The following is a 23892-nucleotide window of genomic DNA, read 5'->3' as shown; positions in this document are numbered from 1 at the left end:
TACTACTACTACCACTAGTACAACTAATACTACTACAACTACAACTACCTCGATAATAATAAGTGAGAAGGCATACCTGACGGGCGACGGGGTACGGGCGGGCGGCGTCGGGATCGGGCGGAGTCGAGGACGGGGTCGGGCACGGACGGCGTCGGGGCGGGCGGTCCACGGGGCGCGGCCGGGGGCAGGGCGCGGCCGGGAAAAGGGTGCAGATGGGCGCAGGGCCGGCCGGGGGCACGGCGCGGCCAGCGGCAGGGCGCACGGGTAGCACGGGCGGCCGGGCACGCGGGCAGTGACGGCACGGCGGCGCGGGCAGCGAGGGCACGGTGGCGCGGACATCAGATATCACATGTAGAGATGTCCTGCTTTGTAAGCATCGTACGTGACAACGTGCATGAAATCTTTTGAAATTTTTATCATAGCCTCCACATATGATATCACGACATCTCAACAAGTTTCTTGATTTTCGGACTTCGTTTGCTTTTTATAGAATTTAACTAGGAGTTTCTGGTGCTTTAAAAGGGCTGCACAAAAAAATTGGAGGCCAAAAACAAAAAAAACTTTGCCGAGTGCCGGGGCATGGCACTCGGTAAAGGGTGTCTTTGCCGAGTGCCAGACATAAGGCACTCGGCAAAGAGTGTTTTAAATTTTTTTAAAAAATTTCCTCTTTGCCGAGTGTATCCACAGGGGCACTCGGCAAAGTATTTTTTTAAAAAAAATTAAATCTTTGCCGAGTGCCGTCCCAGGGGCACTCGGCAAAGTATTTTTTTTAAAAAAAAAATTCTTCGCCGAGCGCCAGATCTGAGACGCTCGCCAAAGAATTTATAAAAAAAATTTAAATCTCTACCGAGTGCCAGATCTGGGGCACTCGGCAAAGAAATTAAAAAAAACAAATGTTTGCCGAGTGCCTAACAGCAGACGCTCGGCAAAGAAGGCCGTGATCGAACGCCGTTCCGCGTGCAGCCTATGCCGAGTGTAGATATTTTGCCGAGAGTCTGACGCTCGGCAAAGAAGTCCTTTGCCAAGTGTCCGTGTTTGCCGAGTGCCCGGCACTCGGCAAAGAAGGTCTTTGCCGAGTGCCCGATTTTTGACACTCGGCAAAGCATTTTGCACTTGGCAAAGTCTCTATTTCCAGTAGTGTATGAGTGAGATGTACTAGTATTGTTTTTAATCTATCTTTACATCCGTAAGACGTCTCTGCTGCGTGGGATATCTTGGCGCTCCATTGGGCCCCAGCGGAGGACCAACGAGCGGAGTGGAGTGGCTGCAGCGGTTGTAGGTCCTTGTAATCAACCACTCTACAGTATCTGTACAGTAGGGATGATGTGGAGCTACTGTAGGATTCAAAGGCCAAAATAAACTCTAGAAAGACAGAGAGACCATAAAAAAAATCTAGCAAGGTGGTCACCTAGGTTAGATCTTTTTGATGTGGACATGCGTATACTAGATCGGAAGCTTGGCAGAAGAATGTAAGCATGTATTTTTTTTAAAGGACAACAAGAGCTCTCTGTATTTTTATTAGAAGAAGAAAGGCAATACAAAGTGCAGATATAGTAGGTGCCAGCTAATTAACTACTAGGTGTCATTTTAGCTAAGAAGAAAGGCAATAAAAAGTGCAAGTCCCAAGGAAACACAGTGTGCATGCATCGCATTGGCCATTAACGACGATGTCTGGCTATAAAACCCTCTTGCCATCTAAAGTTCTCAAATCTAAAGTTCTCTAAGTGATTTTGAGCTAACATCTAAAGTTCTCTAAGTTAAAGTATTCAATCTGCAATATAAGGTGTCAAGTGACTCACAGGAGTAGTTGTGGGTGGCTGAGGTGGAGGGAATAGCATCGGTGGTGGTGGCAAAGCTTGCCCCATACACGATGCAAAATTCTGCATGTATTGGAACATTTGGTCCATCCTCAACCGATTTTCTTCCTCTATCCTCTGCATCATCCGCCGTTGTTCTTCCTCCATGTTCTGCTGCTCGGCCGCCACCCTCTGCTGAATCATCTCCTCCATCCTCGTCTCCATCTCCTGCCGTTGCTTCATTTCTGCTTCCACCCAGGCCTATAATATTTCATCCCAATGTTACAATGCAAAGGTAAAGTACGTAACAATCAACGAACCTTAAATAAAACAGAAATAACCTGAAGAGCCTCCATCTGGAACTATGTAGTGGTTGGTCGTGGGCGTATCGCCGGGCTCGAGCTCAAGCTCCTTGCTCGGATCTGGGAGAGAGTGGGAGTAGAGGCCATGTCAATTGTACTGTCGCCAATCTAGTACCGGCCATGCTTCTTGCCTCCTCCCACCCTCATCACGATTTCTCCATCAAGATCCTGGGTGCTTGGATCGAACTCTGACACATGAACCACCCTTGCCATCGCTGTGTACTCAGTGACGCGGCTGTGGATGCTGGGATCGTTGTATACCTCGGGCGGGTCCTCCAGTTTGAAGTCGATGTTTGCCGTCGCCTTGCCCTTTTTGGACAGAGCCCATGCCTTGAACTGGGAGCAAGGCTGGCCATCATGTGATGACAACTGCGGTAAAAATGCAAAATGATTAGAAATTATGCAGAATTGAACGTTAGAATAAAGAAATGAATTCGCGTACCTATGTTTCCCTGTATTCGTCGAGGCTCAGGCTGCCTTGATGGTGTGATGCACGTGGCATCAGCAAACACCGGTCCCGGCAAGCGTTGTGCGTCTCCACCCACCCGGGCTCCAACCGCTTGTCCACCATGTATTCCCAGCACCCGGTATGCTGGGCGCACCAGTACGGAGGCACCTACGTCATCAAGTGTATGACATATGAAAAAATAAAATTAAGCATAATAAATCTCATAAAAAGTAAGTATTAATGTTCTATATTTACCTTCAAAAATTGTTCCAAGGTCAGGTTCATTGTTCTTGCCTCTTCTTTTTTAACCTTCATCCCTCTATATTGGGCATAGTAGTCGATGATGGCCTGGATGCGCACCTCGTAGTGCATGTCCTTCACGAGCTTCTTGGCGGCTTCTTCAGAGATGGAGGCCACCTTGGCCTCGTACCCCTCCTGACATCTGTAGAAGTCCTACATATAGACGCGATATATACAGTCATTACTTCAAGAATGTCAAGTGAATGTGATGTATTGAGTAATGTAGTATGAGGAATACTTACCCACAGCTCGCCCTTCACCCGCTCTGCCTTGTTGGGGAATACCCTGCCGTCATGATCAGCAGCGTCGTGGGCGGCGACGTAGTGGTCCCATGTGTAGGCCGGCACCTGCTCTTCGCCGAACTGCACTAAGCCAGGGAAGTGTAGCCTGCACAAAAGGCCAAGGATGCCGTTGGCCTTGCGGTTGTGATCACCCCCACTAACCTTAATCCAACCCCTGTCCAAGTGATTAAGATAAATTATTAGTTTCCATTGTAATTTTCAACATATCAAATGAAAAATTATTGAGAACATCTAAAGTTATTTACTTTTTCCCAGAGGGTTGAATCATCGGGCGTCGCTCAAGAGGTATCAGTCGCCTCGGGAGGGTCGAGGGACCTCGCAACCAGACCTGTGAACCAACTGCCTTCTCCTCCACCTGCTCCTGTTCCTCCTATACCTCCTCGTCACCAGAGGCGTGTGCGGAAGGTACCTCGTCCTCGTCACTAGAGGCGTGCGCGGAAGGTACCTCCTCCTCCTTAGACGACGACGAGGGAGCTACAGGCAACAGGGGCCTTGCCCCTTTACCCTTCCCCCTACCCTTCCCTCAACCCTTGCCTTGACCCCTCCCTTGACCTTTCCCTGAAGCTGACCCTGAAGCTGCAGCTTTGAATTTTCTATAAAGCACCGCGATCTTCCTTGTACCGCCCACCATTGTTCAATACCCTGCAATTAAAAAGAGTAAACCAATTAGCACATATAATACTTAGAAAGATAAGCAAAATAAACTAAACATACTTTAAAAATAACATGGTATGACAAATAATAAAGAAATTAGTACGGCTCATACATGTATTAGAAATAATCATCATGATCGGGATTAGCTGGATCATAAGTCTCATCATCACTATCACGTGTGTCGATATAATCATGCCCGTGCTCCGAAGGAGGAATGTCGTCATCACTGTCATTGCCTAAATGTAATCGCTGAAGTAATTCTAAGTCCTTCACATTGTGAACCTCGTCTCCAGCGTCCTCGTCAGCAACCCTTTCATTGTCTACTTCCATTTCGATCGCTTCGGTTAAGTCTATCTCAAAACTCCCTTTGAGCCCATCTTCTTGGAAGAACTCTCTATCATATGTGTTGGGCCTATGTTATAATCTTCATTGTTTGGTACAGTTAGTTTACCGTGTGGCGATATCTTGTACACAACATCCCAACCCTTAAGACGGTCGTCGATTTGGCACGGGTATGAGAGATAATAAACTAGCATGGCCTATTGAGCCACAATATAGACATCGTCTCCTGGTAAGACGGATGATTGTCGAATTTCGACTAGCCCATGATTAGTGGTCCGTCTCACTACTGATGGATCAAACCAATGGCATTTGAATATGGCTGGATTAAGAGGTTTGCAACCATGGAACATGAGTTCGTATATTTCTTCAATTCTTCCATAGTACTCGACCCCATCAAAGCCTGGCGTAAAAACTCTGGTATTTGTGGTTCTTCGATTGGGCCGACTCTGCTCATGGCTTGTTGTGTGAAAGCGATAGCCATTCACGTCATAACCAGTAAACGACCTGACCCTATAGGCACAGCCATCGGCAACTTGTCTCAACTCAGCACTCATAGACGCATCAGTTTGGCCCTACAAGTTCAAGCAGGGTGGTTCGTTATATTATTCTCATGTACGAGCAACTTGTAATGTCAAACTAAGTACGAGCTAAATTGGACTGTACCTTCTGTTTGAACCAAGAAATGAAATCAGGCATTCCATTTCCCGCACCCTCTCTGAGAAGGGTCTCAGCTTCCTACGGGATAGGTTTCATTGATACGCCAGAATTGACGATGAAATTCTCTATACCAACAAGAAACATGGGAGTTGGACACAGAATAGTGACTACTTGAGAACAAGTTTATTGAGAACTTACAGCATGTACGGCTCCACTTTGGATAGGTTGGTCAACACATACAGCATGATAGTGCGTAACTCTTCATGTTTCAAGGTCTTGTGGGTCGCACCACTTGCACTTCTGAGTTGCCCTCAGAAAATGCTAAGGCTTGATTCATCTTCGCCGGCATTGTAACGAGGGAGTGGATTATGCACGCTAGGAAGGTTGTCAGCATAGTATTTTGTTGTGAAGTTTGACACCTCCTCTAGAATGTATGCCTCTGCAATGGATGCTTCAAATTTGCATTTATTTTTACATTTAGTTCAAAGAACCTTTTGACATCTCTCAATTGAATAGCACCAACGGCCCTGCATAGGCCCCCCCATTCGTGCTTCATACGGGAGGTGCAGAATCATATGCTGCATCAGATTGAAGAAGCTGGGTGGAAAAATCTTCTCCAACTTACAGAGCAACACAGGCGCCATTCTTTCTATTTCTTCAACCACGGTATGAGATAACTCCTTGGCACAAAGCTGGCGGAAGAAATTGCTCAACTTCGCTAGCACCTGCCAAACATGCTCAGGGACATAGCCTCGAACCATCACCGGAAGTAGGCGCTCAAGCCATATGTGGTAATCATGACTCTTGAGCCCATTGATTTGCATAGTAGCTAAGTTCACTCTCCTCTTTAGATTCATTGCATACCCATCAGGAACATTAACGTTTGGAGCCATTCTAGTACCTCCCTCCTTTGGGCCCTCGTCAGGACAAAATCGGCCTTAGGCTTTCTCCATGACTTGCCGGCTCTAGGAGGCACCATGTCTAGCTTTGGCCTATCGCATAACCTCGCTTGATCCACTCGAGCCTTAACATTATCCTTTGTCTTATCAGGAATGTCCATGATTGTACCAAAAATTGCCTCGACGATATTCTTTTTAGTGTGCATTACATCAATGTTATGTGGAAGAAGAAGATCATCAAAATAGGGGAGGTTCCACAAGCACGACTTCTTAGTCCAAGCATGTTGCTCGCCATATCCCACAAAACCACCTTCTTGTTTATTGACCACAAGAGCATCTAACTGAGCACGAATCATGGCTCCTGTCATCATCTGCGGTGCAGGGTCTTTAACTACGACATCTTTCATAAAGTTCTTGATGTCTAGTCTAAATGGATGGTCAGGAGGGAGGAATTGTTGATGTTTGTCGAACAAAGAATAACTGCCACCCTTCGTCAACCAAATGAACTTCAGAGAAGCCTTGCATACTGGGCATAGGAACCTCCCGTGAACACAGCAGTAGTAGAAAATCCCATATGCTGGCAAGTCATGCATGGAGTACTAGTACCAAACATGCATTTTAAAGTTTGTCTTTGTAGCTTGGTCGTATGTCCATACCCCTTTGTCCCAAGCACCGACCAAATCATCAATCAGAGGCTCCATGTACACACTCATATTATTCCTCGGGTGTTCTAAAATTATCAACGACAAGAATATGTTCTGTCATTGAAAGACGACGCTAGGCGGGAGATTGAGGGGCATTATGAACATGGGCCAATAGGTGTACGGGGCAGCTGCCATTCCATAAGGATTGAACCCATCTGTTGCCATCGCAACACGTACATTATGAGCCTCTAGAGCTTTCTCACGATGAATCTCATCAAACCTTGTCCAGGCTTCACCATCGGATGGGTGTACCATCTTCTTAGGATTGTATCGACGTCCATTTTTGTACCATGTCATCTATTTCACAGATTCCTCAGTCATGTAAAGCTGTTGGATCCTCGTTATGAAAGGAAGGTACCGTAGGATCTTCACGAGGATTGCGAGCTGCCTCTTCTGACCATCACTAGAGTCTACCTCTAGGAACCTAGACGATTCGCACTTCACACAGTACTTTTCTTCCGCATACTCTTTCCTAAATAAGATGCATCCCTTCGGACACGCATGTATCTGCTCGTATGACATCTTAAGTGCACGAAGGAGTTTCTGTGCCTCATACATGCTCTTTGGCAAGATGTGACCATCCGGGAGCAGGCTGCCAACAACTATGAGCATAACATCGAAGGCATCTTGACTCAAGCTAAACTGGGACTTCACGACCATTAGGCATGCAATGGCATCCAGTTGAGAAACCTTGGAATGCCTATGAAGGGGTTGCTGTGCCGCAGACAACATGTCGTAATACGCCTTTGCGGTAGCCTCTGGCTCCTCCTCCCTACGTCCTTCATCGAAGTATGCATCATGATAGTCATTTAACATGTCTCCTACCCCAGCATCCCCATCATATTCCTCGATGCGTTGTCTCATGACCTCGTCTCTCCCACGATCGGCTTCACCATGGCAGATCCACCTGGTATAGTCTGTCGTAAATCTATTCTTGCAAAGATGTTTACCCATGGCCACCGTTGGTTTGCCGACGCATGTTTGCACATTTGCTGCAGGGACACCAAGTGACAGTAGCTCCTTTAATCCTTGCAAATGCCCGTTCCAAGAAAGCATCGGTCTTGTCAATCCATTCATCGGTCAACGAAGTCTGACTAGAGCGGCCTGTGTACATCCACTCACGGTCATCCATCCTCTAGCATATCAGCGAGTAATATAAAAAATCATGTTGTATCTACATGTTCCTATACTATCTAATAGGTGAAGATAGGTCCTAATCCCACTCGAGGATGTGTAGATGGGGTTAGTTTCCATGCTCTACTCCTATCCGAGACAGAATTTCGGTAGCACCTCCCCGCTGTTCTCCAAATATACGTCTTGGAAGAGAGATTGTGTATCCGGAGAACAATAGGGAGATGCTGCCGAAACTCTATCATGGATCGGAGTAGAGCATGGAAACTAACCGCATCTACACATCCTCGGGCTGTCAAAAAAACGTGGACAATTCGAAACAAATTATAGATATGCAAAGATCTGCATATTTCCAACCGTATCTCTTTCGAACGGGAGACGCCTAGCTAGGTTACGTGATATACGAACATGATACGGAAAGAAGGGTCTTTTATGCCTCACCTTGCTGTCCTGCAAAGTGACGAGTCGAGGATGTTGCAATAGACTCTCCTGCAATAAAAGGAACATAATAGTGTCAAATCTAAACTTCGGCAACACCTCGCCTGCACGGGGAGGTTTTCAAAACCTGCAACAAATAAAATGGCACGATGGCCGACAACCAAATACACATCTTATACCTTGCAAAACGACGGCAAGTTGTGGGGCGGCGGGAGGGCAAGGCGGAACCAGGGGGCAGGGTGGGGCAGGGAGCGGCGAGAAAAACCTACAAGTTGAAGATAATAGAGAGCCAAATGCATCGGGTCAGTAAGTGTATAGCGAGATCATTAAAAGAATGTAGCTGTAGCTTTAGATTCAGAATTTTCTAGAGCTATAAACAGGTAGCTCTAAAATTAATTTATGGATTTCTTATGGCTAGCTCTGCTGAAACGGGCCCTGGTATGAGATTTTTTTTGAGGGATGGTATGAGATGGTTTTGATATATGCTTAGAACGTTTCTGAAAATTTTTGAGAATCTTGCTCATTGTTCTTGCTTTTTAAATGGCTTTATAATTTCTATAAGATTCTCAATATACTTAACCTTTGAATAGATGATGCATCGCATGCAAAATTGTCGAAATCACCACCATACAAGGCGCGTATAATTTGCATGAGCGTGTAGCGCAACATAACTGATCGAGGAAATAATCAGACAAGTTCAAGCACAACTGCAAAGCGAGGAATGAAACAAGGACCATCCACCAGAATGCTGGAGCACCCGTACGTCATACTAAATAAAATTATTTAGAAGATGAAACATCCATTAATTTACAGGACCAAACATGCATTAAACTAGCCATTAATTTACAGGATGAAACATGCATTAAACTAGGCTACTAGCTGGAATACAGAAGCCCTACACAAGCAAAACACTACAAGATGACACCATCCTTCCATTCCATTCGTTTGCTGTTGTATGATTCTACAACCTGAATGGAATGCATGATGACTGTACTCACAGAGTATAATATTGCTGATACAGGATAGGAACTAGAATATACAGTTGCAGACTAGCAGTCTTCCAGATATGCATCATTTCACGTACTTGACCTTGCCATCAGTTAAAAAGAACACGACAGTACAGTGACAGGTATGCATCTAGGCAGTCCTGAAAATGCGCATGGAGCAAATTCGCATCTAGAACATGTGGCCCTGCCCTTCCCACCAAACAGAGCTCGCAATCTCCTGACTCACTGCTACAGAGTTCAAATCTTGTGAATTAGGGGTGGAGATTGGGGCTCACCTTGGGAGGACCGGAGCAGGAATGGGGGAAGGACAGTCACCGGACAAGGATGTCGAATCGGGGAAGGACAGCTACCCCGGCGAGGGGGACAACCTGGCGGCAGACGCTGGAAGGCAGGGGCACCGGGTGGCCGGGCTGCCGTGCAGTGGCAGGAGGGGCGTCGCTCCGGGGGCCGGAAGCGGCGTCGCGCTGGGATGGCGGGGGCCCGGCGGGGGCGGGGGGGGGGGGGGGGGCGGCCTGCTGGCGGCGGAGGGTGGTGGCCCGGCTGCGGGGGGGGGGGGGGTGGCGGCCCGGCAGCAGAGGGCGGTTTGGCGGCGCGGGGTGGGGGGTGGCGGTCCAGCGGCACGGAGGGCGGTCCGGCGGCGCGGCGTGTGTGCGCGGGGGGGTGTGTGAGTGTGTGGCCGGATAGGGTAAAAACCAAAGGTATGCCGAGTGCCAGATTGCGGGCACTCGGCATTGTTTTTTTTTCAATTTCCAACAGATATGGTATTGGTAAGTGGGGTCGGCTTGGGTATGTTGCCGAGTGTCCACTATATGACACTCGGCAACTATATTGTTTGCCGAGTGTCGTACAGTTAACACTCGGCAAAATAAATTGATATTTCATGCCCACCCATCCTCCTTCTTCATAACGTGTTTTACTAAATTTGTTACGATGTAATTTGAAAATACCTTGTCAAATTCACTCAACAATGCATATTTGATTTTTCTATGAATATTAATCCATTATTTCATGCAGTTATAGCTCAAATTCAATTTATATCAATTAAAATTCTATAATTGCAGTTAATAAATTAAAATTATCAAACGAATCCGAAAAATTACCAAAATTTTACATGAACCAATCTATGCTTGTCTATTGCCTATACAAAAAGTATTGAAGTCAAACCCCAATTTGACCTTCACTTTGACTCCAAATCTTACCGGATCCTTCTCAACGCTACGATTCTTCTTCAGGAGATGCTTCGGTTTGTAAGCGTCGTACGTGACAAATTATGCGAAACCTTCTCAATTTTTTTCCATAGTCTCCACGTATGATATCAGGAGATCTTGACAAATCTCGTCATTTTCAGACTTTGTTTGCTTTTTTTAGAATTTAAAAACCATTCGGCCACACGTTTGTGGTCGTGTTTCCTGAACAAAATGTTCGAAATTTTTTTTCATTTCCCGAGTAAGGCCCCAAAATGGACTCAATAACATGAATATGATTTTTTCACTCAATTTATTCCATTATTTGAATCACTTGCAGTTCAAATTTGACTTAAAACCAAAAATTCCTCTAAATGTAATAAATTAATTAAATATAGCAAACATATCGAGAAATATACCAAATTTTAACATGTAGTACCACATGTTGTATGTGGAGAGTAGAAAAAGTTTGGATGGCAAGAGAGGAAAAAAATTATTATTTTGCCGAGTGCCAATAAAAAACACTCGGCAACAACATTATTTTGCCGAGTGTCAATAAAAAACACTCAGCAAACCTTTTCGATAAAGTTCTAACGGCAGGGCGGCGCACACAATGGCCGTCACATGGCCGCCGCACGCCCAGCGCACGTGCCTATACTTTGCCGAGTGTTCTTGTTTGCCGAGTGTTTTGTTGTAGGTTGCCGAGTGTTTTTTATTAGGCACTCGACAAAGTTGGGTCTTGCCGAGTGCTAGCTGTTTGCCAAGTGTTGAATTAAAAACACTCGGTAACTAGGATATTTGCCGAGTGCCCGATGGAATGCACTCGGCAAACCCTCAGGCACTCGGCAATTTTACTGTTTCCGGTAGTGTATATTTACAACCAATTTTTTTAATATAACTAAATTTGTATGCTAATGTTAATGTTCTCCACTTCAGTGTTAGGGTGAACAAAACTCTTTTCTGCATGCTACTGAAATCCTAATGTTCTCCACTTCAGTGTTAGGGTGAAGACATCACATTACCAAGCAGCTGCAATTTAATGGCCTTTGCAATCTGACCGTTGGTTACATCAGAAAAGGGTGAACTCCCGGCAGTTTGAACGAACTCCTATTTTCTCGGCTTGCTTTGGGGAAACACACTGTTACAAAAGAATAAATTGGTTCACTCACTCAATACAGCTTATATTTACAACCAAATTTTTTTTAATATAACTAAATTTGTATTCTATAGTGGTGTAGCTGATATCATCTCATATGTCCACTAGGCTGGTATTTCCTCAAATTTCTTACACAAAACTCTCTTTTTTCTGTCACACCTCTTTCATCAATTCAACACATGCTTATCAAATGTTGTCTCTAAATTCCTACTGCAACGCACAGGAAACTCTCCAAGTTGATTTTATGGTCAAGACATTTTTTTGTTATGATCCGACCAGAAAGATAACACTGTATATTCAATTGTGGTTAGCATTTTAAACTTATTTGCCTATTCTTTTTTGAAAGTCAGAAACAACCTGGATACAGCAACATACTCCCTCCGTCCACAAATGAACACAATTCTCGCTTTTCGATGAGTCAAACAGTTTGAACTTTCACTAAATTTATATAAAAAATTCTAATATTCATGATACAAAACAAGTATCATTAGATTATTAGTTGTAGATATATATTTTCATAACAAATTTATTTAAAGACATCACATTACCAAGCAGCAGCAATCTAATAACCATTACAATCTTACCATTGGTTACATAAGAAAATTGAGAACTCCGGGCCACTCTGAAGAACTCCTCTTACCTCCAGGCAGCTTGGGGAAAAATAAACGGGTAAAAGGAATAAACTAGTTCACTCACTTAATACAGCTTATGTCCACAACAAAATTTCCTTCTATATGGAACTACATTTGTATTCTACCATGGTGCAGATGATGTCATCGCATATGTCCTGTAGGGTGGTATTTCATCAAAATTGGGTAAACAAAACTCTTTTTTTTTATATCCCACCTCTTTCATGCAATCATCACGTGGTCATCTAATGTTGTCTCTAAATTCCCAAAGCAATGTGTGGGATATTCTCCAGATTGCTTTTATGGTCAAGACATTGTTTTCTTGTGATCAGATCAGAAAGATATCTATGCTGATTAATTTTTCGTTAGCATTTTTAAATGATTTGACAAATATTTTTTTTGGAAGTTGTGAACAACAAGGGTGCCAAGTAACAAACATTGCTGAAAGCTCTATCAAGATTTTATGTATTTGGTGTTCAAAATCAAGACTTAACAATTTCGATCTCTCATACTATATTCTTGAGTACTAAAACTATTGTTGTGATTCCGTGACAATCATTTATTTAAACGATGTAAACTAAATTACCAAAGACGCGCAAAAAAATATAGTTTCGCTGTGGGGGCAACAAGAATCTTTGGACCACCTCTGTATTATTTTTTAGCATGCTACATGTGCGCATAGTTGGCATACGAGGCACATTTTATTAAATGGACTCTGATTATTTTACATTTCTTAATGCACTCTGACCATTTTACATTCCGAAAATTTATTGGTTTCATATTCTAGTAAAAACTAAATAACTCGCCAAGTGTGTTTCATAATGTTTTATGTCTAATGCATTATGAAGAGTATTTATTTATTGTTTCAACTGCCCTCTCTAACCATGACCTTAGTGGAAAGACATTTTTTTATTCTTATGATTGGATCCATATCCTGCTCTTATAGCTGAACAATGACAAAACTTGGGGCAAGTAATCCAGATCTCTATGTTTAAAATAAAATTGTCTGCTGATAAGCTATTTATTACATAGAGACCTGACAGAAATCTCTGCAGATCGATTTGGAGCTGGTTTATTAAATGCTTCATTGGTTCTTTCTTGGAAATTGTAAACAACCTGGGAGACTCCAACATTAGACATGACATCAAGGGACAACCAATGTTTTACTATCATTCACCGAGACCAAGGGTAAGAGCATCTAGAGTAGCCCGTAAAGAAATTATTGCTAAATCAATCAGTTTTGCGAGTCGCTCAAAAAAGGGAGCATATCTATTGGATTTCTCCATTAATTTCCAATATCTTCCAACTAATAAAATGTAAAAGGCAGTTTTGCACCAGAAAATTCCAGACTATGTCCAAATCGCCTAGCCACGTTTATACTTTTTTTCTCTCTTATACATTTTGCATCGGGAATCCGGCCATTTCTTGTTTTATTATATTTACAACAAAAAAACTTTTTTATGTATAATCAAACACTACCGGATACAGGAGCTTTGCCGAGTGCCAAGGGCACTCGGCAAAGCCCCAAAAACACTCGGCATTTGCCGAGTGTTAAACGTCGGGCACTCGGCAAAGAGCTGTTTGCTGAGTGTCAAACGTCGGGCACTCGGCAAAGACTATGCCGAGTCCCAAAAAGCACTCAGCAAACATTTTTCAGGAAAAAATAAAAAAAAACAAGTCTCCGGCCACCAACACCACCACAGCCGCCGGCCACCACCACCACCAATATAAAAATAATATGCCACAGCATTTATGCACACTCATGTTGCTACCTTATCATGAATTTTAATTTAGTGAAAAATATTATTTTCCTATGTTTCATGAGCATAAAAAATTCATAATTAAAGCATATTAGCTCTATTTCCAAAATTTCAAATTTCAGGGTGTTACAATTCTACCCCCCCTTAAAATTTCCAAAATCTCTAAATTCCTGCAGCAACGCACAGGAAACTCTCCAAGTTGATTTTATGGTCAAGACATATTTTTTGTTATGATCCGATCAGAAAGATAACACTGTATATTCATTTGTGGTTAGCATTTTAAACTTATTTGCCTATTCTTTTTTGAAAGTCAGAAACAACCTGGATACCAGTGACATACTCCCTCGGTCCACAAATGAACACAATTCTCGCTTTTTGATGAGCCAAACAGTTTGAACTTTCACTAAATTTATATAAAAAATTCTAATATTCATGATACAAAACAAGTATCATTAGAATATTAGTTGTAGAATATATTTTTATAACAAATTTATTTGGAGACATCACATTGCCAAGCAGCTGCAATCTAATAACCATTACAATCTTACCATTGGTTACATAAGAAAATTGAGAACTCCGGGCCACTCTGAAGAACTCCTCTTATCTCCAGGCAGCTTGGGGAAAAATAAACGGGTAAAAGGAATAAACTAGTTCACTCACTTAATACAGCTTATATCCACAACAAAATTTCCTTCTATATGGAACTACATTTGTATTCTACCATGGTGCAAATGATGTCATCGCATATGTCCTGTAGGGTGGTATTTCATCAAAATTTGGTAAAAAAACTCTTTTTTTTATATCCCACCTCTTTCATTCAATCATCACGTGGTCATCTAATGTTGTCTCTAAATTCCCAAAGCAATGTGTGGGATATTCTCCAGATTGCTTTTATGGTCAAGACAATGTTTTCTTGTGATCAGATCAGAAAGATATCTATGCTGATTAATTTTTCTTTAGCATTTTTAATTGATTTGACAAATATTTTTTTTGGAAGTTGTGAACAACAAGGGTGCCAAGTAACAAACATTGCTGAAAGCTCTGTCAAGATTTTATGTATTTGGTGTTCAAAACCAGGACTTAACAATTTCGATCTCTCATACTATATTCTTGAGTACTAAAACTATTGTTGTGATTCCGTGACAATCATTTATTTAAACGATGTAAACTAAATTAACAAAGACGCGCAAAAAAATATAGTTCCGCTATGGGGGCAACAAGAATCTTTTGACGACCTCTGTATTAGTTTTTAGCATGCTACATGTGCGCATGGTTGGCATACGAGGCACATTTTATTAAATGGACTCTGATTATTTAACATTTTTTAATGCACTCTGACCATTTTACATTCCGAAAATTTATTGGTTTCATATTCTAGTAAAAAACTAAATAACTCGCCAAGTGTGTTTCATAATGTTTTATGGCTAATGCATTGTGAAGAGTATTTATTTATTTATTGTTTCAACTGCCCTCTCTCACAGTGACCTTAGTGGAAACACATTTTATTTATTCTTATGATTGGATCCATATCCTGCTCTTATAGCTGAACAATGACAAAACTTGGGGCAAGTAATCCAGATCTCTATGTTTAAAATAAAATTGTCTGCTGATAAGCTATTTATTACATACAGACCTGACAGAAATCTCTGCAGATCGATTTGGTGCTGGCTTATTAAGTGCTTCATTGGTTTTTTCTTGGAAATTGTAAACAACCTGGGAGCCTCCAACATGAGACATGTCATCAAGGGACAACCAATGTTTTACTATCATTCACCGAGACCAAGGGTAAGAGCATGTCGAGTAGCTCCTAAAGAAATTATTGCTAAATCAATCAGTTTTGCAAGTCGCTCAAAAAAAGGGAGCATATCTGTTGGATTTCTCCATTCATTTCCAATATCTTCCTCCTAATAAAATGTAGAAGGCAGTTTTGCACCAGAAATTCCAGACTATGTCCAAATCGCCTAGCCACGTTTATACTTTATTTCTCTCTTGCCCTTTCTTGTTTTCTTATATTTACAACAAAAAACTTTTTTATGTATAATCAAACACTACCGGATACAAGAGCTTTGCCGAGTGCCAAGGGCACTCGGCAAAGCCCCAAAAACACTCGGCAAAGCATTTGCCGAGTGTTAAACGTCGGGCACTCGGCAAAGAGCTGTTTGCTGAGGGTCAAACGTCGGGCACTCGGCAAAGACTATGCCGAGTCCCCAAAAAGCACTCAACAAACATTTTTCAGGAAAAAAAAAAACAAGTCGCCGGCCACTAGCACCACCATAGCCGCCGGCCACCACCACCACCAATATAAAAATAATATGCCACAGCATGTATGCACACTCATTTTGCTACCTTATCATGAATTTTAATTTAGTGAAAAATATTATTTTCCTATGTTTCATGAGCATAAAAATTTCATAATTAAAGCATTTTAGCTCTATTTCCAAAATTTCAAATTTCAGGGTGTTACAATTCTACCCCCCCTTAAAATTTCCAAAATCTCTAAATTCCTGCAGCAACGCACAGGAAACTCTCCAAGTTGATTTTATGGTCAAGACATATTTTTTGTTATGATCCGATCAGAAAGATAACACTGTATATTCATTTGTGGTTAGCATTTTAAACTTATTTGCCTATTCTTTTTTGAAAGTCAGAAACAACCTGGATACCAGCGACATACTCCCTCGGTCCACAAATGAACACAATTCTCGCTTTTTGATGAGGCAAACAGTTTGAACTTTCACTAAATTTATATAAAAAATTCTAATATTCATGATACAAAACAAGTATCATTAGAATATTAGTTGTAGAATATATTTTCATAACAAATTTATTTGGAGACATCACATTGCCAAGCAGCTGCAATCTAATAACCATTACAATCTTACCATTGGTTACATAAGAAAATTGAGAACTCCGGGCCACTCTGAAGAACTCCTCTTATCTCCAGGCAGCTTGGGGAAAAATAAACGGGTAAAAGGAATAAACTAGTTCACTCACTTAATACAGCTTATATCCACAACAAAATTTCCTTCTATATGGAACTACATTTGTATTCTACCATGGTGCAAATGATGTCATCGCATATGTCCTGTAGGGTGGTATTTCATCAAAATTTGGTAAAAAAACTCTTTTTTTTATATCCCACCTCTTTCATTCAATCATCACGTGGTCATCTAATGTTGTCTCTAAATTCCCAAAGCAATGTGTGGGATATTCTCCAGATTGCTTTTATGGTCAAGACAATGTTTTCTTGTGATCAGATCAGAAAGATATCTATGCTGATTAATTTTTCTTTAGCATTTTTAATTGATTTGACAAATATTTTTTTTGGAAGTTGTGAACAACAAGGGTGCCAAGTAACAAACATTGCTGAAAGCTCTATCAAGATTTTATGTATTTGGTGTTCAAAACCAGGACTTAACAATTTCGATCTCTCATACTATATTCTTGAGTACTAAAACTATTGTTGTGATTCCGTGACAATCATTTATTTAAACGATGTAAACTAAATTAACAAAGACGCGCAAAAAAATATAGTTCCGCTATGGGGGCAACAAGAATCTTTTGACGACCTCTGTATTAGTTTTTAGCATGCTACATGTGCGCATGGTTGGCATACGAGGCACATTTTATTAAATGGACTCTGATTATTTAACATTTTTTAATGCACTCTGACCATTTTACATTCCGAAAATTTATTGGTTTCATATTCTAGTAAAAAACTAAATAACTCGCCAAGTGTGTTTCATAATGTTTTATGGCTAATGCATTATGAAGAGTATTTATTTATTTATTGTTTCAACTGCCCTCTCTCACGGTGACCTTAGTGGAAACACATTTTATTTATTCTTATGATTGGATCCATATCCTGCTCTTATAGCTGAACAATGACAAAACTTGGGGCAAGTAATCCAGATCTCTATGTTTAAAATAAAATTGTCTGCTGATAAGCTATTTATTACATACAGACCTGACAGAAATCTCTGCAGATCGATTTGGTGCTGGCTTATTAAGTGCTTCATTGGTTTTTTCTTGGAAATTGTAAACAACCTGGGAGCCTCCAACATGAGACTTGTCATCAAGGGACAACCAATGTTTTACTATCATTCACCGAGACCAAGGGTAAGAGCATGTCGAGTAGCTCCTAAAGAAATTATTGCCAAATCAATCAGTTTTGCAAGTCGCTCAAAAAAAGGGAGCATATCTGTTGGATTTCTCCATTCATTTCCAATATCTTCCTCCTAATAAAATGTAGAAGGCAGTTTTGCACCAGAAATTCCAGACTATGTCCAAATCGCCTAGCCACGTTTATACTTTATTTCTCTCTTGCCCTTTCTTGTTTTCTTATATTTACAACAAAAAAAAACTTTTTTATGTATAATCAAACACTACCGGATATAGCAGCTTTGCCGAGTGCCAATGGCACTCGGCAAAGCATTTGTCGAGTGTTAAACTTCGGGCACTCGGCAAAGGTTTTGATGGTAAAGAGCTGTTTGCTGAGTGTCAAACGTCGGGCACTCGGCAAAGACTGTGCCGAGTCCCCAAAAAACACTCGGCAAACATTTTTTAGGAAAAAAAACAAGTCGCCGGCCACCACCACCACCACAGCCGCCAGCCACCACCACCACCACGGCGCCACGACCACCACCACCACCACGCCCCGCCACCGATCACCACCACGCCGCCCGCCGGCGCGCTCCTCCCTGCCGGATCCGCCATCGGAGGGCACCTCCCCACCGGATCCGCCGCCTCCACGCTGCTGCTCCACGCCGGATCCGCCCGCCTCGACGCTGCTGCTCCCCGCCGGATCCGCCCGCCTCCGCCGTGGATCTAATCACCGGCGAGGGAGAGAGTGAGGGAGATGAAGAGAGGAAAAGAGAGGGAGATGGGGAGAGCTGACCTACCTCGGACCCACGCTGGCCGCCGCAACCCCATCGTCGCCGAATTCGAGCCCTAGCAGCCGGATCCGACAGATGCCGCCGTCGCGAGTTCCACCCACCACGGATCCGCCACCGTGGAGCTCCCCTTGGCCCTCCTCGCCGGATCCAATGCCAGCCGCCGTTGCGAGGACCACCCGCCGCGGATCCGTCGGCCTGGAGCTCATCTTGGTCCTCCACGCCGGCGGGGGAAGAAGGGAGGGGAGGGGCACCCGCCGGGGAAGAAGAAGGGGGAGGGGAGGGCGTGGGCGGATCTAGGGAGGGAGGAGGAGAGGGAGGGCGTGGGCGGATCTGGGGAGGGAGGAGGAGAGAGGGCGCGGGCGTGGCGACGCCGGAGATCCGTCGGGAGGGAGGCGGAGAGATAGGGGGCGGGCAGATCTGGGGAGGGAGGAGGAGAGAGAGGGCATGGAGGAGGAGAGAGAGGGGCCGGCGGATCTGGGGAGGGAGGAGGAGAGAGGGCGCGAGCGGATCCGGTTAATTAAGTAGGTTTTTTTTCTTTGCCGAGTGTCCTAGATCTGGGCACTCGGCAAAGTTGTTTTTTCATTTTTTTCTTCTCCTTTCCTAGAAAAAAGATTTTTATTTCTTTGCCCAGTGCAAAAAAGAAAACACTCGGCAAACCCCCTCTTTGTCGAGTGTTTTTTTTGACACTCGGCAAACCTCCTCTTTGCCGAGTGTTTTTTTTTTGCCGAGTGTTTTTAGCGCAGCACTCGCCAAAGAACTTGTTCGCTGAGTGCCCGAGGGAATACACTCGGCAAACCTAAAAACACTCTGCAAATTTGACGTTTCTGGTAGTGAAATGTGTACTCTACAGTGGTGCAGCTGATTTCATCACATATGTCCACTAGGCTGGTGTTTCCTCAAAATTTCTTAAACAAAACTCTTTTTTCTATCACACCTCTTTGGTTCATTCAACACTTTCATAGCCAAAAAACCACAAAACATGGGGCAAGTAATCCAGATCCATATTTCAAATGAACGAGTCCACAAACCAGATACTTGTAACGTAGAGACCAGAAAGATACCTCTGCAGATCAATTTATTGCTGCCTTCTTAATTAAATGCTTCATCTGTTATTATTTTGAAAATCAAACAACTAGATGCCACCAACGTCAGACATGTCATCAACGGACAACCAGTTTTTTACGGTGTTCAAAACCAGGACATAACCATTATTGTGTCTTATACTATATTGATGAGTAATGAAACTGATGGTCTAAATCCGTGACAACAGTTTAATTGTATCATGTAAACTAAATTATCATTGATGTCCATGAGAAATATAGTATTGGTATGGGGACAATAAGAATCGTTTGAGTTTCTTTGTATTATTCAATTGCTTGCTACATGTGCACACACTTGCCGCCCTCGCTCTCTCCCTCTCTCTCCGCGCGCGTGTCAGTGTCTAGCTCATATTATTGGCTGCAGTTTGAACATTTGACATCACAATATTCGTTTCTGCATTGTCGCAAAAAAAAAAAATCGTTTCTGCACGCTACTGAAATCCTAATGTTCTCCACTTCAGTGTTAGGGTGAAGACATCACATTACCAAGCAGCTGCAATTTAATGGCCTTTGCAATCTGACCATTGGTTACATCAGAAAAGGGTGAACTCCAGGCTGTTTGAACGAACTCCTATTTTCTCGGCTTGCTTTGGGGAAACACACTGTTACAAAAGAATAAATTGGTTCACTCACTCAATACAGCTTATATTTACAACCAATTTTTTTTAATATAACTAAATTTGTATTCTATAGTGGTATAGCTGATATCATCTCATAGTATGCTGCTCCCGGCCGTGTATATAAGTACTGGGCATCCCTTCATTCTGGAACACACACCGCTGGTTTGCTTTCTTAGCTGTGCAAACTACTAGTAGGTAGCCATGGCCTTGTTCGCAAGAGCTCCTCTCCTTTGCGCGGCCTTTTTCGCAATAGCTCCTCTCCTTATTTGCGCGCTAGTTGAAGATGAGATGAATATCCCCCTATACATCCATCAGGTGTCGAGTGGAGCAGGCACAAACCAAGCAGTAGTGGTACAAGGATCTAGTGATAGCTTCGGTACGACTGCTGTTACTGATTGGCCTGTACTCGACGGGCCACCAGCAGATCCAAGTGCAAAAGTCGTCGGGCGTGCTCGGGGCTTCCATATGTTGGCAAGTCCTCAAGCTGAGCACAGCTGGTTCACGGCCATGAACTTAGTGTTCAAAGACGAGAGGTAAGAATCGTCTATCACAAGCAAAAACACATGTATACTATATATATGTACCTGTGCGTAGTTTCGGCATGCATGATGTTTCTTCACAAGCAAAGGCCGGAATGTGACAAAGCTATGTTCCTTACGTGGTACTTGTTTTGAAACCATAATGCAGTAGGTACAACGGGTCGACACTTGCTGTGATAGGGACTACTCCGTTTCCTAATGAATGGAGTATTGTCGGTGGGACCGGAGCACTTAGTATGGCACGTGGTATTGTCAAGTACACTGTTGATCCGAGCGCATCCATCAACGGCAAGAGGCTTTATAAAATACTTGTTCATGTGGTAAGTAGCATACCATCTTCTCGTCATGATTATTTGTTCATATTAAGTCTACTCTCCATAATATTTTTTCTTAATACAAGTTCTTATATTTCTATATCCAACAATGGTCCATTGGTATATTAACTATTGCTACTTTTGACATTTTTTGGGTTTTGTTGTGTTTATTGTTATATACTCCTCAGTGCCTAGAGCCACAATTATCCTTTTTCGCCATTTGGCAGTTTATATATAAATTGTACATACAGTGAGAACTGCCGCTGAGCACATTCCTCCTCGCCTAGGCATATTTTTTTCTTAATTTTATTTATTGTCTCGTCACCACGGCAGGTCTCCTCGCCTGTTTTTATTTTCTGTTTGGCGTGCTAACCAAAACAATGCTAACAATATTCTTCATGACAAAACAATGCTAATAAATTCTGTTCGCTTGTGCTATTCAGCCACCTTTGATCCGTACAAATCAGCCGTTGAGCAGTGTCTCTCTCTCACAACAAACCAGCCGTTCAAATCAGCAGAAGCCGATTTAATACGAGCCGAACATACTAGTGTTTCAATTACTTATTTAAATCTTACCATCCACAAATCCACCTGATATATCTGTTCACATGCATGCATGCATGGAATCTTTTTATTATTTAATTTTTTAAATGCAATATCTCCTAAACCATAAGTTCAGAGTTCCCAAAATAGATTTTTTTTATTCATAAAAAATTAAAAAAAGATTTCAAAATCTTGAAGTTTCACGTCATGTAACTTATTAATTGCAACATGCATTGCTACCCTACTACAAGTTGGTTTAGTGTATAGTTGTAAATATTATGGTATATATACGGAAGCAACATATAAACAACTATACATCGTACAGAAAATGTAGCGGCAACACGGATTACCACTCAATTGCAACTTGGTTTAGTGTGTAGTTAAAAATACTATGGTATACATAAACAACTACAAATTGCACACAAAGTGTAGTTGCAACATGGATTACTACTCAATTACACAAACTGATTTATTTTATAGTAAATACTGTATATGGTACACACAATAACACATTTTTGCCACATGGATTACTACTCCATTACAACATGATTTGGTGTATAGTTGTACCACAAAAATACAATGGTATACATAAGCAACACATTAAAAAATTGCACGAGCACAAGGTTTAAGTTGCCACTTGAATTACTACTAAATTATAATTTGGTTTAGAGTGTAGTTGAAACACAAAATACTATGCTATACACAAGTAACACATAGACTGAAACAACTACACATTACAATTTGATTACTACCAAAGTATTTTGCATTACAACTAAGTAGTAATTGAGCAGTAATCCATGTTGCAAGTGGTTATTATTGTAAATTGCAACTGTGTTACATGAAGTGCAACTGCAGGTTCTTTATACACTTTTTAAAAGAAAAAGTGCATCGAAACATAGCCTTCATGGATATCACTTTGTTTAGCACATTGTTTTCAATAATAATCTCCGTACTATTTAGAAAATGGACTTACGGGTTAGGAGATATTGTGTTTTGAAAATTTGAATCATGACAATATTCTTCGCATGCATGTGTGTCAAGTGGGTTGTGTGGAGGGTTGAGCTTAAATAGTTATCTAAATCACTAGGTATAGTTGCTTTGGTTTTGGTGGGAGGCATTACGTTATGAAGGATGTGAGCACCAAACGCAAAGTCAATGTGCAGATACAAAAAAATAATTATGTGTGTGCGGCGGGGGGGGGGGGGGGGGGGGGGGGGTTCTATATATCCTACCTCAAGATTATTTGTATTATCTTTTAAAAAGAAAACCATGGATGCAACTCCCCTCTTATAGCATTGTTGAATTATTAAAGGGAATGGCACATAAATTCCATTTTATTATTAACTTGTGTTTATACCATTATGACTTGCTCTTGGTAATAGCTAATATGTACTTTAGGTGAAGCTTTATTATAGTTTCATCCAATTTTACATGCATTAGGATTCACTAGTACTCAAATTTATTTGACATACCAATTATTTATTTTCCTAATTCCTGGTATTATGACTTAAAGGCAATATGCAGTTATTATGTTGTGATATACTTTTTAGTATTGTATCTGGGAAAATAAAGCTCTAGAAGAAAACACTTTTTAGATTGCTGAATGTTCTGCACACTTTATGCAGGTTTGTGTTAACACTGGTTGTAATTGTAACACAAAGACGAGTGAGCCTATTGTGAAGAATTAGACAACTTCATGCATGCTTGATGAGATGACCACCACGGTTGATCTACAATCCTTTTGTTGTTTGTTTCCCAAAATAAAGAATCTGGGTCATTGACTCTATTCTGCGGGTCCAGTGTTGTACCTTGCATTTTGTTCTATCAGCAATTTTAATATGTATTTCCACTCATTTTGTTCCATCTTATCATTAATAAAGCAGTATGTTAAGCCAAAAAATAATGTGAAAATTGTGTTCTTGCCCCTGTCCAGTACTCAAATTGTGATTTTGTCCCTGTTTTTTTAACTTTGTGTTTTCACCCTTGCTATTTTGATATGAATGAACTGTTTGCCCCTGCTTTAGACGTCTGTCAGATGGACATGGATGAAACGATTTAAAAAAATTCCAAATCTGAAAAGCAAAGGCGAATGACCACACTGCCCCTTATCCT

General features: G+C 41.9%; 1 long non-coding RNA gene across 1 annotated transcript; it reads left to right on the top strand.

Annotated features, from left to right (window-relative positions):
• Window positions 1–20554: 20554 nt before the first annotated feature.
• On the top strand, window positions 20555–23686 carry LOC136481711 (uncharacterized). Its single transcript, XR_010764826.1, has 3 exons — window positions 20555–20917; window positions 21072–21243; window positions 23406–23686. It is a non-coding gene; the product is annotated as an uncharacterized lncRNA (long non-coding RNA).
• The last annotated feature ends 206 nt before the right edge of the window (window positions 23687–23892 follow it).

The sequence above is a fragment of the Miscanthus floridulus genome, chromosome 9, assembly GCF_019320115.1.
Source record: "Miscanthus floridulus cultivar M001 chromosome 9, ASM1932011v1, whole genome shotgun sequence".
Taxonomy (NCBI): Eukaryota; Viridiplantae; Streptophyta; class Magnoliopsida; order Poales; family Poaceae; genus Miscanthus; species Miscanthus floridulus.
Note: the sequence above shows the minus strand (reverse complement) of the source record. Positions and strands in the feature narration are given on the sequence as shown.